This window comes from Coccinella septempunctata, chromosome 1 (genome assembly GCF_907165205.1).
Source record: "Coccinella septempunctata chromosome 1, icCocSept1.1, whole genome shotgun sequence".
Taxonomy (NCBI): Eukaryota; Metazoa; Arthropoda; class Insecta; order Coleoptera; family Coccinellidae; genus Coccinella; species Coccinella septempunctata.
The window spans coordinates 67,115,325-67,142,292 of NC_058189.1; the positions used below are offsets into that span (position 1 = coordinate 67,115,325).

The window sequence follows — 26,968 nt, forward strand, 5'->3', positions numbered from 1 at the left end:
ATGCTGGACACCTATAAACATATATACGAAGCTTTAGGCCTTAGACTCAATATCGACAAAACCAAAATCCTGGTAAGTCCGCCTGAAAGCCTTCGAACACATATCAGCCTGGAGAATGAAACTCTTGAACAGGTCGAGCACTTCAAATACTTGGGAAGCTTCATAAATACTAGGGCTAACCTAGACACGGAAATACCCAACCGTATCAATTCGGCATCACGGGCATTCTGGAAGCTAAAGGTCAGAGTGTTTCAAAATCACGACCTCAATCTGAAGACCAAGACAGCTGCTTACAAAGCAGGACTCCCTACAGGCGTCATATTAAACAGCTTGAACAAACGCAACAACATCATCTAAGACAGATAATGCACATCAGATGGTTCAACAAAGTTTCGAATGCAGAAGTCTAGCAACGCGCGAGTTGTACAACAGTTGAGACTCAAGAAACGAGGGCCCGACTCAGATGGAACGGCCACATTCTGAGGATGCAAGACACAATACTCCCCAAAATAGCTTTGTATGGCGAATTCACAGAGCGAGCCCAAAAGCCAGGAGGCCAGTATAAGCGGTTTAAGGATATACTACATCAATCCCTAAAATCAGTTAATGCCGATCATCCAACTAGCGTTGGACATATCACAGTGGAGGTCTTTGGTACACAGTTATAATGAAGACTCGAGAAGTATACAGCGGCAGCCGGATCTGGTTGGTGACTATCCATGCCCTGAGTGTGGAAGGATCTGCAGGTCACAGTTGGGTCTCTTCAATCACAGGAGGAAACACAGTCGCAGTTAGCCCTAATTACAAGTCTGTTCGCACATTTTTTTCTTTTTTTGTCTTTTAATAGATTTACTCCCGGTAACGAGATACAGTAATGAAAAATGAATGAGGGCTGAAGTAAAATGCCCTCTGAAGCCTTCCTTGGGGATACCTCTTTCCAATAATCAAGGGCACGGAAAATTGGTTGGCCTGTAAGGTCTCTTAAGGTGACATGTATCACCTTTATCAAACTTTAACTATATAAGCTAAGAAATTGGTGATAGTGGGTTATTCCACAAAATTGTGCCATATCATTATGCTTCATTTTGAAAATTTCAACCAGGACAATAACTATCGTTTGCAGAATTATTTCATTTGCTGTTAGATCATGAGTAATGGAGTTGACAGGACCCCGCACAAGGTAATATTCCTCCTGAACATTCTCAGACACCCATGATGGATACTTCACCTCAGAACCCATCCGAAAAACAAGAAATATCAATTACTCAACGTCCACAGGCGAACTACCTGCAATTTCAGGCGTAAAAATCCTCCTACCATAAACTAATCCCGTTAACCTCCAACGAAATCACAGAAGATCGATGTTGTCCATCAATTACAAGGGAATTTTCGAATCGTAAGCTGTATTGTCCGCCTAATCCACTACTAGACATCGTCAGGAACTGCTTCGTTACGTCTCTCACGTTTGGATCTTACGAAATTGGTGGCTAATTAAGGTTCGGCCGATGATCAAAGAAACCATCGTCGATTGAAGTGTTAAACAATCACGTCGCAATTCAGATATGAATTATATTCAATAAATTCTACTGCTATTCTTTGGGTACGTATTGTGAATTGAAAGGATTACGATTTGTGGTATCAATAGGTCGTTGGATGCTCTGTACATGGGAATGGAAAAAAGAATCATTCTTGTTTATTGCCGGCACTGAAATCCACGCTTAATGAGGCTAATTTCGGACTTATTTTCTCAATAAGGCGAATTCGACCAAATTATCCTTATCAATTACTGCCGAACAAAGAAATTTATTTTTATTCGGCGATTTGCAAGAGAAATTGGTATTTATTGTGCTTGTTTCTCGTAACGGAAGAAATATGTTGGAGGTATAATGAGATGAAATTACTCGCAATAACGAACCTTTCGAATCGAGTACGAAAAAGAATTCACTGAAATATACCCATACTAATGGAGGAACCTTTCGAAAATTGCTGCTATTCTTACATCATTAGAGTATCCAGCAAATAGCAGCGTAAATTTAGTGTTTATTTCAATGGGAGTCAGTGTTATTCTCTTTCAGTTTTCTCCATCTTCTGAAACTTTTTACAGGCGCATTTTTTTGCAGATACGATGTATTGATATCTAGTTAGCCTAGACCAGTTTCAAGAATAAAAAAAAAAATTGTGTTACCATAGCAACGAACAATAACTCATTAGAAGTGTCAATGTGAAGTTTGAGGTCAAAAAACTAAACCAAAGTTACTCAGTAAATGGAAAGAAATTCCACCGAAATTGTGAAAATCGAAAAATTGGAGTATCGAGTCATCATCAACTATCTGTATTTAAAAGGGTTAAGACATAAGCAGATTTCCGAAGATATGCTTAATACCCTTGGTGATCAATGTCCTTCGTATGCGATCGTGAAAAATTGGACTGCAAGCTTCAAAAGAGGTAATTTTTCCATTGAAGATGATGACCGATCGGGAAGGCTAGTTTCTGTGTCAGTCCCCGAAAATATCGATGCAGTTCATGACATGATTTTATCAGACCGCCGAATTGGGCTAAAACGGATATCTGAAGCACTGAATATTTCATACGAACGCTTTCATCATATAGTTCACGTCAATTTGGACATGGGAAAAATTGCTGCAAAATGGACCCCTAAATGTTTGACTGTTGACCAAACGTTTGCAAGGGTAGAAGCATCGCGTTCGATCTGTGCTCGATTCGAAAACAATGTAGACTTCTTAAACCGAATTGTTACTATGGATGGGACGTACATTCCTACGATCCAGAAATAAAGCAACAATCGATGGAATGGCGACACTCTGGTTCTCCAAGACCTAAGAAGTTTCGTGACCAAAAATCTGCTGGAAAAGTTCTTGCTTCAGTTTTTTGGGATTGTCATGGAGTAATCATGATTGATTTTTTGGATAAGGGTAGAACAATAACCGGAGATTACTATTCGACATTACTGACCACTCTACGGGAAAAAATTAAAGACAAAAGACGCGGAAAACTATCCAAAGGTGTTTTGTTTCTGCAGGACACAGATCTTATGTTGCCATGCAACAAATTAATAGGTTTAGGTACGTGACAGGTTCGCTGTAATAAATGTATCCAATTAAGAGGAGAATATGTTGAGTGGTAAAATATTTTGTCATTGAAATTTTGTTTGGTTCTATAGTAGGCTTAGACTTTTTCAATATATCCTCGTAAGTAAGCTTCAACTCAAGATGAAAAACAACCATGAATAGTGTACGAAAAATCCAACAATTCCTAGTTGATTACCCATCATCATCTTTAAAGTGCGTATCAATATTTGCACTCCACTCGAGATGGAATTTTTAGTCCTGTATCATACGCGAAATCTCAATCTCTACCATAGCAAATTCCGATGACCATTTTTTCGTCATCGTTTTCAAGGTGAAAATGCGCATTTCAGCTGGTAATTACGTCCTCGACTCACATACCACAACGACGTAATTACAATAGCAAATTTTCCGGATTTATAACATACGCCCAAGACGCAGAGTCCGAAGAATTCGCCTTCGGTATCTGGAAAATGTCCAGCAGCCAAAAGCAAATTACACTTAATTTTCTCATGATACGTTTCGCTGGTCGAGACGGCTTTGCTTTGAGGCTTTCGCCAAGTGCCTTCTCATCTAGATTGGGTTGTATATTCTTGAATTCACGGCAATTTGGACATACTGGCGGTATTGGGAAGAAATCCATCAGGAATGTCTTAAGATTGCCGCAAAAAAATTTTTTTTCGTGGGTTATACGAGGATTTATTGATATCTTGTTAGCCTAGACCAGTTCCATGCATAAAAAAAATATTGAGTTACCATAGCAACGAACAATAACTCATTAGAAGTGTCAGTGTGAAGTTTAAGGTCAAAAAAGTGAACCAGAGTTACGCAATGAATTAAAAGAAAGAAGATGTCCACCGAAATTGTGAAAATCGAAAAATTGGAGTATCGAGCTATCATCAAGTACCTGTATTTAAAAGGGTTAAGAGGTAAGCAGATTTACGAAGATATGCTTGATACCCTTGGTGATCAATGTCCTTCGTATGCGACCGTGAAAAATTGGACTGCAAGCTTCAAAAGAGGTAAATTTTCCATTGAAGATGATGACCGATCTGGAAGGCCAGTTTCTGTGTCAGTCCACGAAAATATCGATGAAGTTCATGACATGATTTGATCAGATCGTCGAATTGGGCTAAAACGGGTATGGACATGAGAAAAATTGCCGCAAAATGGATCCCCAAATGTTTGAATGCTGACCAAAAGCTTGCAAAGGTAGAAGCATCGCGTTCGATCTGTGCTCGATTTGAAAACGATGAAGACTTCCTAAACCAAATTGTTACTATGAATGAGTCTTGGGTACATTTCTATCCAGAAACAAAGCAACTATCGATGGAATGGCGACACTCTGGTTCTCCAAGACCTAAGAAGTTTCGTGTCCAAAAATCTGCTGCAAAAGTTCTTGCTTCAGTTTTTTGAGATTGCCATGGAGTAATCATGATTGATTTTTTGGTAGATTGCTATTCAACATTACTGACCACTCCATGGGAAAAATTCAAAGAGAAAAGACGCGGAAAGCTATCCAAAGGTGTTTTGTTTTTGCAGGACAACTCCCCTGCACACAAATTTCATGTTGCCATGCAAAAAATTCGTGATTTAGGGTTTGAATTACTAGAACATTCCCCTCATTCAATAGATTTGTCTCCATCCGACTATCATCTCTTTCTTCAACTCAAAAAAGTTTAAAAGTTCGTAAATTTTCTTCCAACGAGGAGGTAATAAAAGGTGTGGAGGTCTGGTTTGCAGAGCAAGAAGAAACATTTTTTGAAAGGTCTAGAGACGTTGCAAGTTCGCTGTAATAAAGGTATCCAAGGAGGAGAATTTGTTGAGTAATAAAATATTTTGACATTGGAATTTTGTTTGGTTCTATAGTAGGCTAAGAATTTTTCAATACAATCCTCGTATGGGCGTTTTGAAATTAGATACTCACGCATCACACAATGAGGCTCCAGTCTAACTAAGAAGAAAAAACTTTTTCCTCAACATACTCTTCTTCAAGATCACTTCTAACTTTTCAATTCTCTTCGTGGGAACAGTCTTTGCTCTCCAAATTGATCTCAGTTTGCGAAATCTTTTCCTGGAGCGTCTAGTTGATGAAAGGAGCTTGTTTACCCCTTCAATATCCAATCCAATTTTCCATTTTCTGAATGAGTTGAACGTGCAGGTTGTTCTGATGTATCTGAATCATTTTTCCTTGGGGTATTGTGTAATGTTCTTGTTCTCAACTTTTAACTGCTCGGATATTAATAGCCGTTAATGAGCTCTTTTTTTTTCACAGAACTCCTAGTCGAATGTCTTTATGCTCACCGGCAATCATTCATTATCTCTGATTTTTACCGAGAAACTTATTACTATTTCCATCCAGATCGTTAGAAGTAGTGAATGAATATTATCGTCCTTGATACATTCACTATCAAGAATTATGCTGTTGATGCATTAAATGAATCAAATTTTCAGAGAGCAGTTTATAGGAACCCATTGGGATATTACCAGTGTCAAAACAAACAGAAGTTTTATCACAATCCTTCAGGAAGAGACTGAAAAACCTCGAAACAATAAATATAATGGACATAGTCAAGAGTCTGTCCGCTAATGAAATCGTAAGGATATCATATTACAGTCGATAACCAATAAAAACAGCTCTTAATTGAGTCTCTTCGTGCAGCCATAATGAACGTCAAGGTACGTGGCTGAAAATATATATGTAAATATTCTCACGACCTGGCGGGATGGAGAATGCATACAATAATGGACCAGTCGTGTTCTCTGGACGATAATTCCAATACACCAATCACTCACGTGCCAAGTTTTACGAGTCCCATTAGAGTACCAAGAAAATGTTGATAGGTCCCAACAGAACAGGAGAGAAAGGGGATTTTCAATCGAGAAAATAATGGGCAAGATAAATATACAAATAGATATAGATGCAGGGTATTTCGCTCTTCACAATTAACTTTTCCGAATTAACTAACCCCTGCAATTTTCAAAAGTGAGTCAAATCACACTCCATTCCATTTTGATTTGACGATGATGATGTAGGTAGAAGTTGGTCAAATATTGACCAAGGTTTCATGTCAACGATAATTGGTATTTTTGATTTATCTCTCCTGTCTGGGGTGTCATATTTGGCTTCAGAACTTTCCATAAACACTCAAATTAGCTATAGGTAATGCTACGAGAGAAATTTTAAGCCTAATTGTGGCATGGGAAAACTGAGTCTTTTCAGTGGTCACGTATATTATTCGGCCTCACTCTATATTAGTCTATATATCGGTGTTTTGACGCCTGTCAGCGGTTCTGTGGCAGCGTGGGTTCAAGAAATCACTTATTCAATACAATGACACGTCCCAGTTAAGACTTGAGTACCTTAACTAGGCAACTTGTACTAAACAAACATTTAGTAATGTTCCCTTATTTCTCAGAAATTTGTATATTCGCTCACTTGTAATTGTTGTGTATTATTGTGAATAAAAAGTTGATACACTTGTTTGCTTATATCGAGAAACGGAGAATATTTTGGTGTTTCAATAGAAGTTTTCATAGAAAATATATCTTAATCTGTTGAAAATATCTTCATCTATCTCGTGGCAATGGGGAAAGCTTAATGAAGTTTTCATAATTTGCACAAAAAACAAATCTTTTTCCTACTGAGAAGACTTTTTCCACCTACTAAGTTGGTATACGTATGAATTTCGATAACATTCACACAAAATTCATTTAGAAAATCATTTCTGATTTCCAGTTCAACTTGGACAAGTTCTCTTAGCATCAATTTTGCAATTTTAGCCATTCTATACAATGGAGTAGGCAAGATATCATAGTTGTGGTTCTCATATAATCAATTTCCTTCTATTATGATGGTGAAAAGAGCCAAGAAATTCAGATTAAAAAAATATTGCACTTTTTTGTCAGCTGATTCAGAACATTGTCGGAAGTTTTTCATAAATACAAATACTTCATGACATTTATTGACCTAAAATTGAAAATAATTAACGCCTTTGAACCCATTTTCGACAACCACTCTTCAAAATTGAGAAAAAACAACTATAAACTGAGAAAAACAAGGATTTATTTGAAAAAAATCTCCATTCTCAAAATTGACAATGACTCTATAACTTTTTGGTTCGAACTGTCATCACCATGTCGCTGCAATTTACAGTTGAATTCCCAATTTGCTCGATTTTAGTTTGAAGTGAACTACTTGAAAAATTGGCTATGGGCATCTTCTATCTCTGAATTTTTTCCCTCAGAAGGTATATTTTGTGAATAAAACTGAAAAAAATTTATTCAGTCAAAAGCACCTAGGTGCTTATTTATATTCAGAATCTATTCAAAGGAAAAATCATAAATGATAAAGAAATTAGAACAAAATTATTGTTGGGATTATTTCTCGCAGATACTTCAAGGTACGAAAGTGTGATTTTAAGACCGTAGATGGCTTCCTAATCTTGAGCGATTGAAAAACCACCCATCATCGATGTACCAGGATATGATCGAACAAGGAGACAATCGATGGCGTGAAAATTAAATCGAAACACCCACGCTCTGAACACTGCACTGCCGTTCAAGGAATCGAACACATTTTTATTTTCTCTGAAATCGACTCGGTTGTGCTATTAGTTTTAATTGCCCGGAATTAATTAAAGAACACTTCATCTTTGGAGTACCCGTTTGAGCTAGTGATGTATTACGTAATCACCGATTGTGTCGTGTGTAGAATTTGTCGTGAAAAGTTGAGCACCTCTTGTAGAAAATAACTCCTACAAAGTCCTCCAAAAATGAAAAGTCCATAGGGGAAGAAATCATGTGTTTTAATGTCCAAATTGAATAACACTCGTATTTGTATTGTTCTATTATTTTGAGAAACGCTTTCATCATACGTCAAAGCCTTGCTATGAACTCCTTAATCGTTTATTATGTTTACCCAGGATATTAAGTTCTTAGAAAATAATGGATATAGAGTTGGGAACAAACACATTGTTTTCTAAATGGCGCCCATAAGCGTTTTGCACATCGTAATAAAGAATAAGAAGCTAATGCGGTACGTCATTTATAGTAGGCATTGTTTAATATATCATGGATAAACAATTTGCAAGGAATGTAGATGTTTTTTTTTACCTTCAACGTATACGACCATTATTTACTTGTGATGCTCTTTATCTAATTGTATATGACTTATTTCACATTTATAATGCGGGAGAATTAAGAAATTGAAGAATTGTACTGGTATTCTGTCAAATTTTTCACGATTTGAAGTATGAATAGTAAATTAGAGAAGTATGGTATAGACGCCATAGCTGAAGAATTATTATGGAATATTTTATATACTGTAACCATCGCGTTTTTCATTCTATCAATTACAGCGTGTCTACTGAAATTCACTCTACTGTGAAAAATCTTCTTCACGGACCTCCAGAACAAGGGAGTAGGTACTATCGCGTTGCACGCTATCGTCTATCATTCAGGATTTTTCAGTAGGATTAGAGCGTTGTCTCTGCGATTTATCAAAGCATTTTAACGAAGGATAATCACGATGATTTGCAGCCTGCAAGATCTGATGCATTTTCTCGATGCACCTGTGAATTGCTGGAATGAAAAACAGCTGCCTACGGACGTGGTTTTTGAATTCCTACCGTAGAAATCATCGGATAAGGACTCGGAAACCTAGAAGGGCAATTATTATAATGAATCCGAATGATATTCTGGAAATTGTTTAATTTCTTGAAAAATATCAAACTGGCCAGCCTGCAAAGAAGCAATAAAGTTAACCATTAAAAAAATGTACGACATAGTTGACTGTGAGCAGTAATTAAGTTGAATGGATTGAATTTGGTACACAGGTGTTCTATGATATGCGAAATCTCCTCGAATTCTTCCATACTGTGTCTTATGCTACAGATAAATCCACAAATGCTGTTCCTGTTTTTAGTTTATCATTGAAACATGCTTCAATGAAAGTGGTTAGGCTCTGAACCTGATCACATTTTCTATTTTTCCTGAAAACCCCTTGACAATTTTGGAAAGCGTCGATTCAATAATGAAAATCTACCACTCTAAAATTTTGAAAAAAACACTCAGTAAACTAATGGGTAGATAACTATAAGAATCAGAAGAATCCATTCCAAGAAACGTCAGTTATATAAGTACAAGTAGACTGATTAAACCTGTTGTAATACTCAATGACTTTTGAACTCCGGTTAAATGAAGGTGAGGTACTAACCACGTGTGTTTCCCTATTACAATGACTCTTTCAGATATGTTGAATTAAAATATTGTAGATAATAATATGACCTATATGTATTTCCTCTAGTATTTAAATTTGCATACGTTTTTCTTGAGTCACTCTCGTGTAAGGGTTTAAGAGGCAAATTGTCTGTCAATTGTCAATTAGCTGATTTCAATAAGCGCCCTTTTAAGACAGTTTAGACGCCTGAAACACATTCCCATTTCCATGTGAGCTTCCTGAGTTCTTCAGCGGCGCTACAAACGTTCAGTATTGTAAAGGATACTCAAGGTACTATCGGAATAACCTCAGTGGAATGCGAGAAACTAATAACAACTCAACTATACTTGCAGGACGGGTTCTCCTGTCTTCTTTCCTATAGTTACTCTCGAGTAGAGTGCTTTCTAAAAGGCGATGTACTAGCGACGCGTGCATAGGATTTTTTTATAGGGCAAAAGAAACGCTTTATGTGTCTTTGAGAGTATATGGTTTGTTGCTTCGTCGTATACCAAGTGGATGTAAGAAGTATCTCGTGTTCCTTGGAAAGTATAATTGATTTGAACTATTCGCGCTTACTGGCTGGGGGATTATTCTACAGGGTGTCCCTAAAAATGGTGCAGGAACAATGTATGAACATTCCGTATAGTTTTCGATTTGCTAACCGTCTTAGATTTGCATGCATTCGGATGTTGGTGTCAGAATGTGATTTTGGTTACATTATGTCCGGGGAATTTGACATAATTGTCCAAATTTTTTTGGGCACGCTACTGTTCCCAATTTTTAATCTATCTATTTAAAATTTTTGAAATTTACTGGAATTTCTGGTATCTTCACAAAAATTTTTTGCTCGTCAGGTATGGGGATTTTACAAACGTATTTCACTTTATTCAGATTACTCAGGCCACATGGAGTTAATGTTTGTAACTAGAGTTAGAACATAGTTTTTTTTTTACATCGAGAAACGAAAAAGGTTTTTGGTGTGTTGATCAAAGTTTTCAGGAACTCATGAAATGCCAATCTATGGGGATAATTTTTGGAGGTATAATTGAGGAGAATTTTTGACTCGTACAAACATTCTGGAGGTCAAGAGGAACACTTTTTTCCCTTACCATTTTTTCCGATTCGGCCCTGATAAAAATATATAACCATATAGGGTAGCTGTGCTACCCCTGGAAAAAAAGCAAAATTACCTTCAGAATAACTAGCTAAATATGTGACACTACACATCTGTGGATTTTTTAAAGGCAGAGTTGCATTCAGCCAAGTAATTTTTGAACATCAAATAACTCGAAAACGACGCATTATACGAGAAAAGATGAAGAATACTTTCATTTTACAAAACATTCAAATATTTATTTAATAGCGTCCAACTTAGTTTCAAGAGTTGGTTTCTTTGAAATTTTGGTATTTTTATTGTACGTAATGGTCATAATGAGAAAACTGGAAGACGTGGGTGATATCTTGTGTTCGAAAAAAATTCATCAAATAATTGAAAAACTATATTCCGAAATTCATTCCATTCGATAAAATGGTTTGTAAGATAGAACTAAAAATAACATTTTTTTATCGATTTTCAACAGCATGTATCTTTTAAACCAAGTCGATTCGAAGAAAATGGTAAAGGAAAAAAGTGTTTCTTTTGACCTCAAGAATCTACTGTTGAAATATTTGTACGAGTCAAGGACTCACTCTGTATAATCGCCGTGGTCTATAAAAATTAATCGTGAGCTGTGCAAAACAACCTTATCAACATCAACTATTGAGCAAAAAATCATTCCAATTCAGCTTTTCTTTGTCCATACAGACAGTCAATAGAGAGTTCAATAGAACTACCGCATACAAAAATAATCACCTCCCTTTTTCGGCAAAGCAACCAGGAATTATAACCTGAAAAAAAAAACGTATTCAATTGAAATAAAAGCTAAACGTTTCACCTCGACCTGGCGGTTTCAATACAACATTATCGTTAAAAAAAAAAAAAATTAACGATCGTCAATGGCCTGTCCATCTCTACAATGTCTTACAAAACGATTCTATCGGCGAAGTCTGTCCTCTACACCCGGAGTCCAATAACATATAATATCAGATTCGCCACGCATATACTTATTCCGATAAATGTAATAAACTCCGATATCCGCTTCAAGGATGATGGAAGAATTGTGTGTGGTACATGAGGATGGAGGACGGTTCCCATACGGGAGATAATTGGCTGCCTCTAACGCGGGAATAAAAAACCTCCCATGCCGTGTTTAAACGAAAATTAGACTATAATTTGTCGGTAATAGATATCCGATAACGTATTCTTTTGGAAGTTATGGGTATCGGCGGAATTTGCATGGTTGCGGTTCTGCGCGTTTTAATCTTGTCGTTATGTAAGGTCCATGGGTTAAAACGTTCCTTGAGCAAGAGATTTTGTAGATACGATTTTCACTTACAACATATTCTCTTGTTGTCCTATAATTTTCGAAAATAAACATTCTGCACTCTCTGAAATATATACAGTTGTCGTTTTGAGACTTGTAGACAATATAGATTGATGGGTAGTTGGGTCTGCAACGTTCCTTCATTCTTCTGAAAATATTTCCATGATTTTTCGTAGTAGTCAAGATCATTCTAGTGGGAAATAGTTTCCTGCATTTTCGTCGAATAGAAATCCAGTAGAATTACTTCAGTTGTCTGAATTTACAGAATATAGGTATGGTAATCTCGTGTCCAATTTACTCTTTTGTTTTATATCCCACCATTGGGCTTAAATATAAAAGTTGTAATAAATAAAATTTTGTACAACTTTCGTCTGAAGCAATTTTACATACTCCTAACCGTTTTCGCGTTAGAGAACGTTAAGGGCGAGGAGCTTAGCCATACATGCGAATGGCCAAGGTCATTGTAGAAACCCAGTCTAATGTATATTCATCGCCATACATCTCAGAAACGTTCAAACGTAGAAAAAATTTCTTCGGACAAAATTTGAAGAAAATTTCACACTCTACAACTGTTATGATGAATGCGAAAACAATTTGAAGCGCAGGGGAAGGGATAATTCAAAAAAACTTGGGATTCCCAACTATAACATAACACTGAGTCAGTCAAATTGAGAAAACGATTTCTTTCAAGAGTTATACATTCATCCAACGCTCCTCTAATGTTTCGATACCCTTTTTGTAAAGCAGTTTGTCAAAATAGACCTCAGCTTCTTCATTTGAGCTGAATTTCTTTCATTGGAATATCAGAGAACAAAAAATTTCGCTTTTTTTCAATATCAGCAACTAAGTTTTAATCTTATAATGGTATAGATGAACCAGCAACTATAATGACACGATATCTGCCCAGCGATTACTCACAATTACGATTTCTTCCCATTTCACGTGGATTTAATAAATTGGTTTCGCAGCTTCGACCTTCTGTGCTCCGCAGAGGGTAGCCAAATAAGGCGAGACAGCTTCAGCTAACACCGGCAAGTCCATGGCTTCTATCGTAACGTAAGCGACAAACAAATTAGTACACACGACACAGCGTTTCCTAGTAATTAATAAGAGGAGTACCGCCTGGCGCCATCTTATTTCGAAATCCTATTGTGGTATTGAGTTTTATTGCTCTGAAGAGAGAGGTGCACTTGTTGAGATGGTGCGGAGCAGGTATTTACTGTCTTGGTGGATTTTTAAGAAGGGAGATTATCTTGTCTTCGTTTAGAAAGTTGAAAAAACTGTAAAATTTTTTACGATAACTGCTGTGAATTTCAATTTTTTTAGTTTCTCTTCAAGTGGAATTCGAACTTTACGGGTTTGATTTGTATATAGAGGGAGCGTTTTTGAATTGTACATTCATTCATTGCTGTATCCCGTTAGCGGGAATAAATCTACAAAATGACATTAAAAAACAACAGACTTATAATTTCTTAGGGCTAATTGCCACTGTGTGCCCTCTTGTGACTGAAGAGACCCAACCGTGACCTACAGATCCTTTCACACTACGGGCATGGATAGTCATCAACCAGATCTGCCACCGCTGTATTCTTCTCGAGTCTCCATTATAACTGTGTACCAAAGACCTCCATTGTGACCTGTCTAACGCTGGTTATGATTGGCATTAACTGATTTTATGGATTGATGTAGTTTATCCTTAAACTGCTTATAGTGGTCTCCTGGTTTCCAAGCATTCCTGTCAATTCGCCATACAGAGCTCTTTTGGGGAGTCTTGTGTCTTGCATCCTCAGAATGTGGCCGCTCCATCTGAGTCGGGCCCTCGTTACTTGAGTCTGAATTGTTGAACAACTCGCGAGTTGCAAGACTTCTGCATTCGAAACTTTGTGGAACCATCTGATGTGCATTATTTGTCTTAGATGACGTTGCATTTGTTCAAGCTGTTTAATATGTCGCCTGTAGTGCGTCTAGCTTTCGCTTTCGTAAAGAAGCTTTGGGAGGACGACTGCTTTGTAAATAGCTGTCTTGGTCTTCAGATTGAGGTCGTGATTTTGAAACACTGTGACCTTTAGCTTCCAGAATGCCCGTGATGCCGAATTGATACGGTTGTGTATTTCCGGGTCTAGATTAGCCCTAGTATTTATGAAGCTTCCCAAGTATTTGCACTGCTCGACCTGTTCTAAAGTTTCATTCTCTATGCTGATATGTGTTTGAAGGCTTTCTGACGGACTTACCAGGATTTTGTTTTTGTCGATATTGAGTTTAAGGCCTAAAGCTTCGTATATAACTTGTACATATACTATAAGAGATATAATTTTCTCTTTCAATATGAGGATTATACCTGGCAAGAAAATCGATCAGTCAAATTTCTAATTCACTAATCTTCACTATCTCAGTGTATATATCGCAGAGCTGGAAAGAAACCGAACACGTATTTAATTGTGGGTTATACCCTATTTTAATAACAGGTTGCCTAAAACATTAGGCAGTCTTAAGCCCGTTTATGAATTAGGTCCTCTCGGTAGGGGGCTCGGTATTCCTATAATTAATTCCAGAGAACATATGCTTCTTTGTGTCGATTTGATTTATGTAGCTGACTATTTCGCACCGGATTCCTAAATGACATGGGGTTGATGGAACCGCCATTTCATCTTCGAATCATTCGTATTTTCCCGGGATTCCTATTGCTTAAAAATGTTACCAAACCAAGTTGAAAAAAGGGCTTAACATCATGGAATTCCTGAGTTAAATGCAGTTAAAGACCTTTTAGAGTTCACTGGTTAAATATAGGAATGGAGACCAAGAAAAGTACTGACGTGACTCAGGGATCTATGCGTGCTAGTACAGATTCAGAAGCAAAGCGACCACCCATCCTAGTACTGAACTCAACCAACACTTCTTGACTGCTAGAAATTTTTTTCTAATTTTCCAAAAATACAGATCCAATCAAGTGGAGAAATTCGGAATTATTTCGCGAAACCTTGAACAACGTTTGACGATTTGGGCAAAATTTGAGGGTCATTTGGTGGAAAGTTTTTGCGATACATTATTTTTCATTTCTCATTTTCAAATGTTGAGAAGGAAGTTTTGTTACTACGAAATCATCTAGCATAAACGAATAGTTTGGGTTCAAGCTGAGCTCCAGGTTGTACCAAGCTTTTTTAGGCATGTCTCTGTGATTTTGATAGGTTGAGATGAGTTCAACTCAGTGGCGGTTCCAGGTGTGATTTTGAAAGGGGGATAATTTTATATTTGAAATTCTTTCTCTCAAATTTTCAAAGAACAACTCTTCTTGTAAATTTCATCGAGCTCGGTTCTACCGTTCGGTCTTGACGAAAAACATTTTAGATCTAAACGTGATACTTATTCTTAAAGAGCAACTCTTCTAGTAATAATTCTGAAAATTTCATCCATTTCGGCACAACCGTTCGGTCTTGAGAAAGTTTTAAGTGAACTCAACTTTTTGAGAATTTTTCGAGGGTCATCTTTCGAGTCGTTTATCGTCCAGGAAAATTATCGTAGATCTAAACGTGATACATATTCTGGAAGAGCAACTCTTCTAGTAATAAATCTGAGAATTTCATACATTTCGGCAAAACCATTCTGTCTTGAGGAAGTTTCAACTGAACCCAACTTTTTGGGAATTTCGAGTCGCGTATCTTCCAGAAAAATCACCGTAGATCTTAACGTGATACATAATCTGAAAGAGCAACTCTTCTTTCGATAAATTTCGAGATTTCATCCATTTCGGCACAAACGTTCGGTCTGGAGGAAGTTTTAAGTGACCCCCTCTTTTTGGAAATTTTTTCAAGGTCAATTTTCGAGTGGCGTATCTTCCAGGAAAACCATCGTAGATCTGAATGTTATGCATATTCTGAAAGAGCAACTCTTCTTATAATGAATCTCAAGATTTCATTCATCTCAGCGCAACCGTTTAGTCTTGACTCGATTCTCAAGTGGAAGGGAGTTAGGAATTCGAAATTTCTCGCAATAGATTCAACGTGTTTTGGTAAGCAAATATAGATTTTCTGACCCCATTTTTTCGGATCAACTTTCGACATGCTTGTATCCCAAAAAATTCATCGTAGATCCAAATGTAACACATACTCTCTAAAAGAACAACTCTTCTAGTGGGCATTACAATACAACTGAATGGTTGGGAACTGGATCGTGTCATAAAACAGTCTATACAGGTAAATATCTGACTTTACGCATGGAATATATCATTATAAATGAAGCAAAATTCAGTTTGCAATGTCCGAGATTCAGTCCCAGGCCCCTGGGTGAAACATTCATGTTCTCATGTGAATCCCCAAAATTCCAAGAATTAATCTCCTCTTGATTCGCATAATCAATTGGCGTTATTAAATCGTCCATTTCACAGAAAACGACCATTTATTTATTAATCGATCAACCACAAACTCTGCCACGTGAAACACGGTCTTAAACACCGATCGAACATCTCTGTAATTATTATTTGTAGAAGGAGAGACGGACCGACATCGACAGACCATTCGCCCTGTTGTTCTACCTGGCCGACTGTTGATTGAGGATAGATAAAGAGCCCGAAAACGTAGGTACCTGACATGTGCCCGTTTTGTTCTTTTTCCACGGTCCTTCATGCGAGATTCACCCCCAAGGAAGAGGCAGAAGGGCGTGTTGCGCCGGGTTCCCATCGTTTCACGCATGAGACTTTCCGTTCTGGCGGACTCAAGGTTGGAATTTTTGGGTTTCTGGGCAGTTCGATCTGAGAATTATGATGAAAATTCCGTGGGTACGAGGATATATTGAAAAATTCTCAGCCTACTATAGAACCAAACAAAATTTCGATGTCAAAATATTTTATTACTCAACATATTCTCCTCTTAATTGGATACATTTATTACAGCGAACATGCAACGTCTCTAGATCTTTCAAAAAAAAATGTTTCTTCTTGCTCTGCAAACCAGACCTCCACTGCTTCTATTAACGCCTCGTTGGAAGAAAATTTTACGACCTTTTAAACTTTTCTTCAGTTGAGGAAAAAGATGATAGTCGGATGGAGCCAAATCTGGTGATTAAGGGGGGTGTTTTAGTAATTTAAACCCTAAATCACGAATTTTTTGCATGGCAACATGAGATTTGTGTGCAGAGGCGTTGTCCTGCACAAACAAAACACCTTTTGGATAGCTCTTCGCTTCTTTTCTCTTTAATTTTTTCCCGTAGAGTGGTCAGTAATGTCGAATAGTAATCTCCGGTTATTGTTCTACCCTTATCCAGAAAATCAATCATGATTACTCCATGGCAATCCCAAAAAACTGAAGCGAGAACTTTTCCAGCAGATTTTTGGACACGAAACTTCTTAGGTCTTGGAGAACCAAGATTGTTGCTTTGTTTCTAGATCATATAAATGTACCCAAGTCTCATCCATAGTAATAATTTGGTTTAAGAAGCCTACATCGTTTTCAAATCGAGCACAGATCGAACGCGACGTTTCTACTCTTGCACGCTTTTGGCCAACATTCAAACATTTGGGGATCCATTTTCCAGCAATTTTTCTCATGTCCAAATTGACGTGAACTATATGATGAACGCGTTCGTATGAAATATTCAGTGCTTCAGATATCCGTTTCAGTTCAATTCGACGGTCTGATAAAATCATGTCATGAACTGCATCGATATTTTCGGGGTGTGACACAGAAATTGGCCTTCTCGATCGGTCATCATCTTCAATGGAAAATTTACCTCTTTTGAAGCTTGCAGTCCAATTTTTCACGGTCGCATACGAAGGACATTGATCACCAAGGGTATTAAGCATATCTTCGTAAATCTGCTTACCTTGTAACCCTTTCAAATGGAGGTACTCGATACTCCAATTTTTCGATTTTCACAATTTCGGTGGACATCTTCTTTCTTTTAATTTATATCGTAAATCTGGTTTACTTTTTGGACCTCAAACGTCACACTGACACTTCTAATGAGATATTGTTCGTTGCTATTCTTTTTTTTAACCATGGAACTGGTCTAGGCTAACTAGATATCAATACATCCTCGTAGGGAGGTGATTTTATAAAATCACCAAAATACTCGGTACCATGCCGCCCTCCTGGAATGCTGACCAGACGTAGGTCTAATAAATATAACGCCCGATACTGCAGAGCTGGAGATCTTGAAGCACCCGACAGGAGATCTGAACGTTGGGTGAGGAACGAAACTGCTGCAGAAAAAGCAGACAGAACAGAAGGCGCCAACCCACGCTGGCAACTCGATTTTCGTGTTTACACGCAATTTGTCACGAAATGAACGATTTTTCGATCTCGTAAATTCGACATCCCGAGATCGGACATTTTTTATTCGGCAACGTCGCGATGAACCTGACCCCAGAAATTCTTGGCGTGCGCTTCTATATCTATGACGTTCAAGTCGTATCTTCAACACGCATAGATTGCGTTTTTTGTTATTGTTTACAACCCAGGGCAACAAGTTTTACGCTCTGATTAACCGTGAGTAAAAGTTTCACTATAATTGGGAAGAATTCGAGTGGCGGAAGTAGCCAGTAGGTATTTCCTGCATTTGAGCCTGGTTTTTAAATTAGAATTTCCGGTCGGTTCGTGTTTGATGGCCCATCGATGTTCAAGATGGCTCCATGGTCATCTGTGATGACCATGTGTTTCTTCAAAGATCAAATGAGCGACTAGTTATCAAATATGGGACACCCGGTATCAATTGGTTTACATATTTCTAATGAAATTGTTAGAAATGAGTGTTTTTATTCACTAGCGTCCCAACTTTTTTATTATTTGGTGGCAAAAAAGTGTCTTTGTTTGTGGACATTTGGTGACAGAAACGGAGCAACAATCTGACGTCATATGTCAAAGTTGACAGACGCACATTTGGCAGTATTGAAATTATTAACCATAAACAAAGTACTTAATATTAGAAGATATATTTTTAGACGCAGTATAGGCACTGACCACAAATCATCACTAATATTTACTGTAGTTTCAATCATAAATAGTAAAATATATAAATATGCCCTAAAAGTATTTGAATCAAAGGACTACTAAGATTCGGAGTCCAAGAATCAGCTTTCAAAGTGCAAGGTTAAACAAATTCAAAGACGATTTTACGTTACATTGGAAAAAACTTTTGAAGAACCTCCTGTGTCTCACCATTGAGTACTTGGGGTAATACTCAATGTTCTCACCCAGTATTGGCCCTGAATCTGTGATATTACACATCTGTGGATCTTTTAAACAGATTCGTATTCAGCCAAAGTACCCAATTTTTGGAATTTCACAGATACTTTTTAATTTTTGAACATCAAATTACTCGAAAACGTCGCATTGTACGGGAAAATATGAAATATACTTTTATTTCACAAAACGTTCGAATATTCTTTAGATAGCGTTCAACTTAGTTTGAAGAGTAAGGTTCTTTAAATTTTTGGTATTTTTATGGTACGTAATGGTCATACGGAGAAAACTGGAAGAGGTTGGTGATATCCTGTGTTCGAAAAAGATCAATGAAATAAATGAAAAACTATATTCCGAAATTGATTTCATTCGATTAAACCGTTTGTGAGATATGACTAAGAATAACTTTTTTTAAGGTTTTTCAACAGCCTGTATCTTTTAAACCGAGCCGATTCGGAAAAAATGGTAGAGGAAAAAACTGTTTCTTTTGACCTCAAGAATCTCCTTTTGACATATTTGTACGAGTCAAAGACTCGCCCTGCATAAGGCAGATTTCCTAGTAAATAACTCGGCGTAATTCACTTACGTCAATTTCAGCGCGGTGCAGTTCAATCCAGCCTCTGACGCGCTAAGCTTCTTTCCAGGCGTTCTGTTTTCTGTTTTCCACAGCTCTGCCCGATACCGTTCTTCTAAAACAGACCACTTATCTCTAATTGGCGCCCAGCGCTCGTTATCAATCATGAAATTGCATCAATAAATCGAGATTGCATGGCGTATTAACCGCCCACCGGATTCTGAATATCGTTTTCATGAAATTCGTAGTTATCTCGCTTGGGAATGAAAAAGTAATAATAACGTTCACCCACAGTTCTCGCGGACGAAGCTATGGGCGAGACGAGGAGAGCTGATCTGGACGGAAAATTGACCGTTTTATCGATCTCATTTGCTTTCGGCGGATTGTTTTCTGGCAATGGTCGAAGGTTGTTTTGTTGGTTGCTAGAGATTAAATTCGTTTCATACAACGAATAACTAAAGGTCGAGGTTCTGCACGAAACTTAAATGGTTGCAGAAGTCGTGGACAGCATCCTGGGAGTATTTCTCTCCCAACGTCTGAAATACAAGGATTAATAATGAATAATCCTTGTATACAGGGTGTATGTTTTTGATTCGTACAAATACAGCGCGCAAAAAAATTAACGCACATTATGGAAATCTTAAATTTATTCTACAACTGAAGGTGTTCTCAATGATAATTATTTTTATCAGAATTATAATATGTTATCCACTCTCAACGGTTTTCTTCAATACAGATGTTTTTTCCCAGCAGGAATAAAATAAGATGATATTATCAGATTTTGAATGTATTGGCTCCATTCTAAAATCAGGTGTTCTCGATCATTTCTAGTGATCAATAGTTTTTCTTTCGTTTGATTTTCTACACTCGATCGCTATGCAACGCGGAACACCCAATTTGACCCAAGAGGAATGTGCCCAAGCGATAGTTTTGCGAGAAGAAGGGTGGACATACACAAGAATTGCAGAAAGGTTTGGAGTTTCCCATACAAGTGTGTCCAGAAGGTTGCAGCGATTCAGGGAGACAGGTATGAGTGTCCAAAGACCAGGACAGGGTAGACCACGGGTAACAACTGCCATTCAAGAACGTTACTTGAGAGTTTCTTCGTTGAGACAACGGTTTGCAACCGCTCGCCTCCTTCAAATTCAGCTTGAGCAAACTCATGAGGTGCAAATTAGCACTCAGACCATAAGAAATCGTCTCAGAGAATATATTCAAGGCCTCGCAAGAGGCCCAGCTCTTACCCCAGCCCATCGAAGGGCGCGTTTGGATTTTGCGAAAGAGCATATCCATTGGGAAGAGGCCGATTGGGAAAGAGTTCTCTTCACAGATGAGTTTAGATTCTGCCTCTACCATTGTGATCGACGTTCCCTTGTATACAGACGTCCACATGAAAGATATGCTCAGTGCAATTTCCTGAATACTACTGGTTTCGGGGGAGGATCGATTATGGTATGGGGTGGAATATCTTTGACTGCTCGCACAGACCTAGTGATCGTTGATAATGGAGTTATGAATGTTGATAAGTATATAAGGAACATTCTTGAAGAGCATGTAGTGCCATTTGCCCCATACATTGGTGAAAATTTCATTTTTATGGACGATAATGCCAGACCCCATCGTGCGCGCATCGTTCAGGAGTACCTTGAAGAGGTTGAAGTCTCTCGAATGGAATGGCCAGCAAGAAGTCCAGATCTCAATCCGAGTGGGCAGGTTTGGGACAACCTCAATAGAAGGCTGAGAAGTTCAGAAAATCATCCAGCTCTTCTTAATAACTTAGGAATCCAACTCGGAGGAATCTGGGAAGGATTAGATCAGAACATTTTAAGATCACTCATTTTGAGTATGAACCTTCGTTGCCGAGCTGTAATTAACTCATGGGGTGGAAATACCAAGTATTAAATCACTTATCAGCATTTCAGTATTTTGAAAATTGTTCATTTCTCTTCTTTCACACAAGATTCGGGAATCACGTTAAATTCCATCACACCTATTCATTCACACTCTGTACATAAGTGGTCAGAGTGGCCATAACCCAACGGTTGTCTGTCGCAGCCGAAACAAGATCGTTGCTATGAAATAAAATACACCGAAAGTCTCGGGTTGTACGTGAACCTGCGGAATAAAAATATCACGTAGCACGTTCGCAATTCGTTTTGAAATTAGCTGACCCAACGATGGATACACTCGATAAATCCATGTTGAACATCTAAATCGTCGCTATACAAACGCTAAAGCAGCGGCGTTCGGGTTCAAAAAACTATGAACATTGCAAAATGACCGACAGGAGTATTCTTTTGTAATCAGCGACGTAATCAATTTTCGTCTTTGTTGCTCGTACGTGAGAAATTTCGCACAAACTTAAAGGGGGACTTCGCAGATGAAATAATATGGAATTTTGCCAGAGGTCAGGTAAAAATTATTTACTGGGGTTAGTAATGGAGAAATTTAATAAGTCAAACACTGGGGACCAATTTGTTCGGATTCTTCTACTTCTTCTTTCAATCTCACCTTTGTCTCAGATTCGTGATCCAATAATAAAAATCGTGTATGGACTCCCCTCTCATTCGGAATTTCGTAGAACTGACTGGGAAAGGTGAACTGTAATTTCGTACGAGATAGATCTGTCGGCATTGTTATTTGGAACACCTATAGATTTGGGATAATTGCCTTTAGGCCGGACCGAATGGGAGGTTCTGCTGGGACTTGATGCTGGGTTTAGTCGAAATTTCATTTGGAAAATTACAAGTTTGGCTTAGGTGGATTCAGTTTGATTTGTCACTTTAATGGAGTTTGGAAATTTTCCGGATTTCACGTGAAAAAAGCTATTTTTTGGTTCCAAATTCCACCACAATTTCAAGATATGTATATCATTATTATATCATATTCCATAAAACATATCTTATTTTGATTAAAAAGTCGTTCAAATTGAAAAACAATGTGGAAACTTTGCCCTATATATGAAGGAATATTAGAGATAAGGGGGTAAGGCTTCCAAAAGTGGACTGTTTAAGCTGACCTTTCAAAGTTCCTTCTATGGACATGAATTCTGCACTTATCGTCCTAATAATTCTTCTTCTCATGCATAGAACAGTCCTCGTGTATTTATAAGGGTTCGACAAGACCCCTCCTTGTCTTAATGACAAGCTTCTCTTCTTGAGAAAAAGTCAAGAAATTCAAAAAATCGTGTCTTGACTCAAGAAACTTTAAGATCTTGATATTTCACCGTACATGGTGATTCCTTGGCGAACTTTTCATTGCGTTTCGTGCGAATTTATTTTCTCAAAATGACGTCACGCAGTTGCACTCTCTACTCCGTTTATAAAGTGTGATTATCATTACCGACAAAATATAGAAAGAAGGTTCAATAGGAGATCGAAAATACTCGGCTCCCTTGGGTATATCAACACGCCACGTCACATAAGCAAGCATTGGCTTAACTGTCATATAATCAAACAATTTAAATAACAACAACGTTTTGGCACAGAAGTTGAAGTTATTTTAAATCATCTTCTTTTTAACTTTACCTATTAGTATTATCTATCGAAACGCCACTGCTAATGGACCCAGTTCTGTCAATCGAACATGACTTCGCCACCTTCTACGTCATCACCCTTTTAATCCGCTTTGAAATGAATTGCAACTTCTTTCTATCTCCAATCTTGATTATCACTAAGTGGTAGTCTTATTTTTCCATAAATGACATTGACTCCTCAGTAAACAGAACGTCTGCTGAGCCATTTGGCTTCGATTCTGACTCAGAATATTCACTAACAAGCAAAAGACAGAAACATAAGTTCAAGTAAAAATATAGAATGATCAGTGAAACTAGAAAGATTTCGACTAATGCGAGTGAAAATGATAAATATGAATCTGAAACCCTGTTTGCGAAAACGTCAGTAAAAGGAAAAAGTAGCAGCAATATTCAATGCAAGATAGTGGTAGGTACTAGTGGCTGTTATTCTTTCGAAATTCACGTGGACACAAGTACGTCGAAAATAATAAGTGAGCCAAAATTATACCACATACCGAATTAAACCAATTATAAACACAAAAAAAGTGTATGCCTGAAAATTAAAATTGGAAATCTAGATTCCAATTGAAGTTTCAACATGATTATCATTGATTATTTTCTATTCACATTTTTCTAGCAAAAACATGTGTACAATAAATTGAAATAGGTATTTGATATTAAAAAATATGTTATATTTCTCACAAATAAAAACTTTTAAGCGTATTCATGGTAGCAGCTAGAAGAAAACGGATGACACATTCTCGAGCTCTTTTTTCATGACTAATCCAAATCTGAAAACAGAAGAAGTTATAAACAAAAATTGAGATTTTGAAGATTCCGAAAAGTTCTCTTTTTTTGTCTTTGAATTTACATATCTGAAACTTGAACCTTCTTAGGTACTTTCATACGTAGAATCTACTGATAAAAGATTTTTTCCAATTCAAAAAGAACAAATTCAATAAAAGTTTGCATTTACAAATATGAAAGTTTACCTAATGATTTCTAAATGAAAAAAATATCTTGAGCTCATCAGTGGATTCTACGTAAAAAAGTGCCTGTAGAATGTTCAAGTTTCAGATTCGTAACTTCAAAGACAAAAAAGTTGAGAACTTTGCGAAATTGTCAAACTCAAAAACGAAGTATCGTAGGAGGCTGCGGATTTCACCATTCTTTGTTTTTCCCAAAAAGAGCTAGAAAATGTGTCATCCGTTTTCTTCTAGCTGCTATAGTTCTCAGAGGACAACGAATGTTGCCCATCCTGTACATAAAATTTTTTGTCTTTTCTTGAAATTGGGAAATTACTTCTTGTCTCAAAATCGAGAAAAGATCTTGAAATTTTCAAGAACTTGTCGACCCCTACACTTTTATTTCTTCACCTCTGCAAGTATGCTCTCTATCAGTCTCTGACCGAGCCGCTGTACCACAGAATCCCGTGCCCAATCCTTCGGTAATATCTCCGAGAACAATCTGTAATCACGCGCCCGAGAAATCGTTACACGAAATGAGTATTCGAAATTATTATCTCTGTAATAACACAGTCGAATGGCCCCGCCTCGAAAACTTCAGCTTCGCAACTCACGAAGTTGCCATCTACAGGGCCCTACGGCTACTCCGTGGCCGGGGCCTGATAAAAAACGCTGCCTTATGACGGGGCACAAATCGTTGATTAATCGTTAATGACTTATACCGGGATACCGAGAACAATGAGAATGAAATTTGGAAGGAAAGGGCCCATTTATTCCTGGCTTTTCGTCGAAAAGAGCCTCGAACCAAAACCGATGAAAATTTTGTTAATTTCAAATTCATCTTGATATCTCTCAATCTGCGTTTTCCAAATCAGAGGCAACATTCAGCGTTTCACAACGACTACCAAAAGTTGGCATAGTTTGGCCAGGGTTAGTAACAGGTTAGTAACGAGAACGTTAATTGATGAGTTAAGACAAATTAGAAAAGTTTAAACCTTTCAATTTCATTTCTAGTATTGTATGTGAAGATCTTTCACGAAACACAAAAGGATATAGGAAAACTAGTGAAGAAAAAACTCGAAACATACATGGTGTCCCAAAACTAGTGATACAAACGTCACACCACGATAGAGTACACCAAATATTATCGAAAGACACCAACATTAATTCAACGAAAATATAGCCTTTCCAAAGTAATCAGAATTTTATTAAAATACCTAAAGTTGCCGATTTTCGAACTATTTTTCTTAATCACAGGGCCACTTTGTGGAAAAGGATATCGATTTTGAATTATATTGAACTAAGATTATTGTTTTATCTCCCCTAATTGAAATTATTTTAAGTAGTTAATCGATAACCTAAGTAAATGTAAACAAAACAATTGTTTTTTCTACATGATTTTTATTACTCAGAATAAACCCCCTCTATAGGGGTGATAATATGGGAGAAAAACGCTATCCTTAATCACAAATTGGCCTTTTGATTGAAAAAAATTGTTCGAAAATCGGCAACTTTAGGTTAGGTTTTTTCAGAAACGGTTCATTTTCGCTCAACTAATGTTGGTATCATTCGATAGTATTTGATCTACTCTATCGTGGTGTGTCGTTTGATTCACTAGTTTTGGGACACCTTGTATAGGGGTGCTGAGAATGATGCACCAAATTGAAGGGATGTACAGGATGGGCAAAAATCGTTGACTATACTGTGGGGATCTTGAGAAAATAGGAGCTAGAAGAATACAGAACCGGCCTATCGTTTCTAAATTTTGAGTTATGAACAGAAATTGAGAAATTAGCATTTTCAATAATGCTGAATAACTGGCTTGTTTCAACTCGTACTCGTACGGAAAATAATTATTACATTCTACAGCCACTTTTGCCTGTAATACGAATATGAGTTCACTGAATTTTCCGATTCAGCCATTTTCAAGATGAGACAGGGATTTCTGATTTTTTGAATGTAAACTATAGTTGAGAGTTCTTTCATCTTGCCGCAAATTTGTTTTGTGATTTCAAAAATATGTCATATGTATCTATTCACCTAAATATGAATTTCATGAGAAAAAATGAATTATTTCCTGCTTTCTGCTTCACTTTTGAATAATAAGACAATTTTCATAGGTTAGTGTGACTTTGACAATGGTGAAAAGATATGGCCATTTTAAGTTTTCATAATGAGTAACAACATTACCTTCAGAATGTGGATCTTTTAAACATGGTTGTATTCAGCCAGAGTACCCAATTTTTAAAATTTCACAGATACTTTTCGATTTTTGAACATCAAATTTTACGAAAACGGCGCATTATACAAGAAAATATGAAGAATACTTTCATTTTACTAAACGTTCAAATATTCATTTCATAGCGACCAACTTAGTTTCAAGGGTAGGGTTCTTTGAATTTTCGGTATTTTTATGGTACGTAATGGTCATAATGAAAAAACTAGAAGGCGTGGGTGATATCTTGTATTCGAAAAACATTCATCAAATAAATGATAATAAAATATTAAGAAAAAAAATTTTATTTCACAAAACGTTCAAATATTCATTAGATAGGGTCCAACTCAGATTCAAGAGTTGCGTTCTTTGAATTTTTGGTATTTTTATGGTAAGTAATGCTCATAAATAGAAAACTGAAAGACGTGGGTGACATCTTGTGTTCGAAGAAGATTCATCAAATGAATGAAAAACTATATTCCGAAATTCATACCATTCGATAGAACCATAAAAATAACATTTTTATGGTTTTTCAACAGCCTGTATCTTTTTAACAGAGCCGATTCGGAAAAAATGGTAAAGGCAAAAAGTGTTTCTTTAGACCTCAAGAATCTACTGTTAAAATATTTGTACGAGTCAAATACTCACCCTGTATAAGTAGCTAGATGTAAAAATAGCGACTGTTGAATATGCATTTATTTTTCGTGCAATAATAATAAGAATTACTGAATGAAATGATTTAGAATTTTTCGAATATCTCGAACATAAACCGAGATATAGCTAAATATTTGAAACAGTC

At 37.1% G+C, this 26,968-nt stretch overlaps 1 protein-coding gene and 1 long non-coding RNA gene across 4 annotated transcripts in view; one reads left to right on the plus strand and one right to left on the minus strand.

Moving 5' to 3' along the window:
- Positions 1–24,532, minus strand: part of LOC123318229 — a 58,465-nt gene extending 33,933 nt beyond the window's left edge. Inside the window, exon 1 of the long non-coding RNA XR_006538271.1 lies at positions 24,366–24,532. This is a non-coding gene — a long non-coding RNA (uncharacterized LOC123318229). The remainder of the gene's footprint in view (positions 1–24,365) is intronic.
- The window catches only part of LOC123318168 (epidermal growth factor receptor), a 132,172-nt gene that overhangs the window by 79,803 nt on the left and 25,401 nt on the right, over positions 1–26,968 (plus strand). Inside the window, exon 1 of one of the 3 annotated variants that reach the window (XM_044904804.1) lies at positions 18,190–18,208. The exons of the other annotated variants lie outside the window; for them this stretch is intronic. The gene's annotated coding sequence lies outside the window, so the exon portion shown is untranslated. Of the gene's footprint in view, positions 1–18,189; positions 18,209–26,968 lie in introns of those variants that run through there. 3 annotated transcript variants of the gene reach the window in all.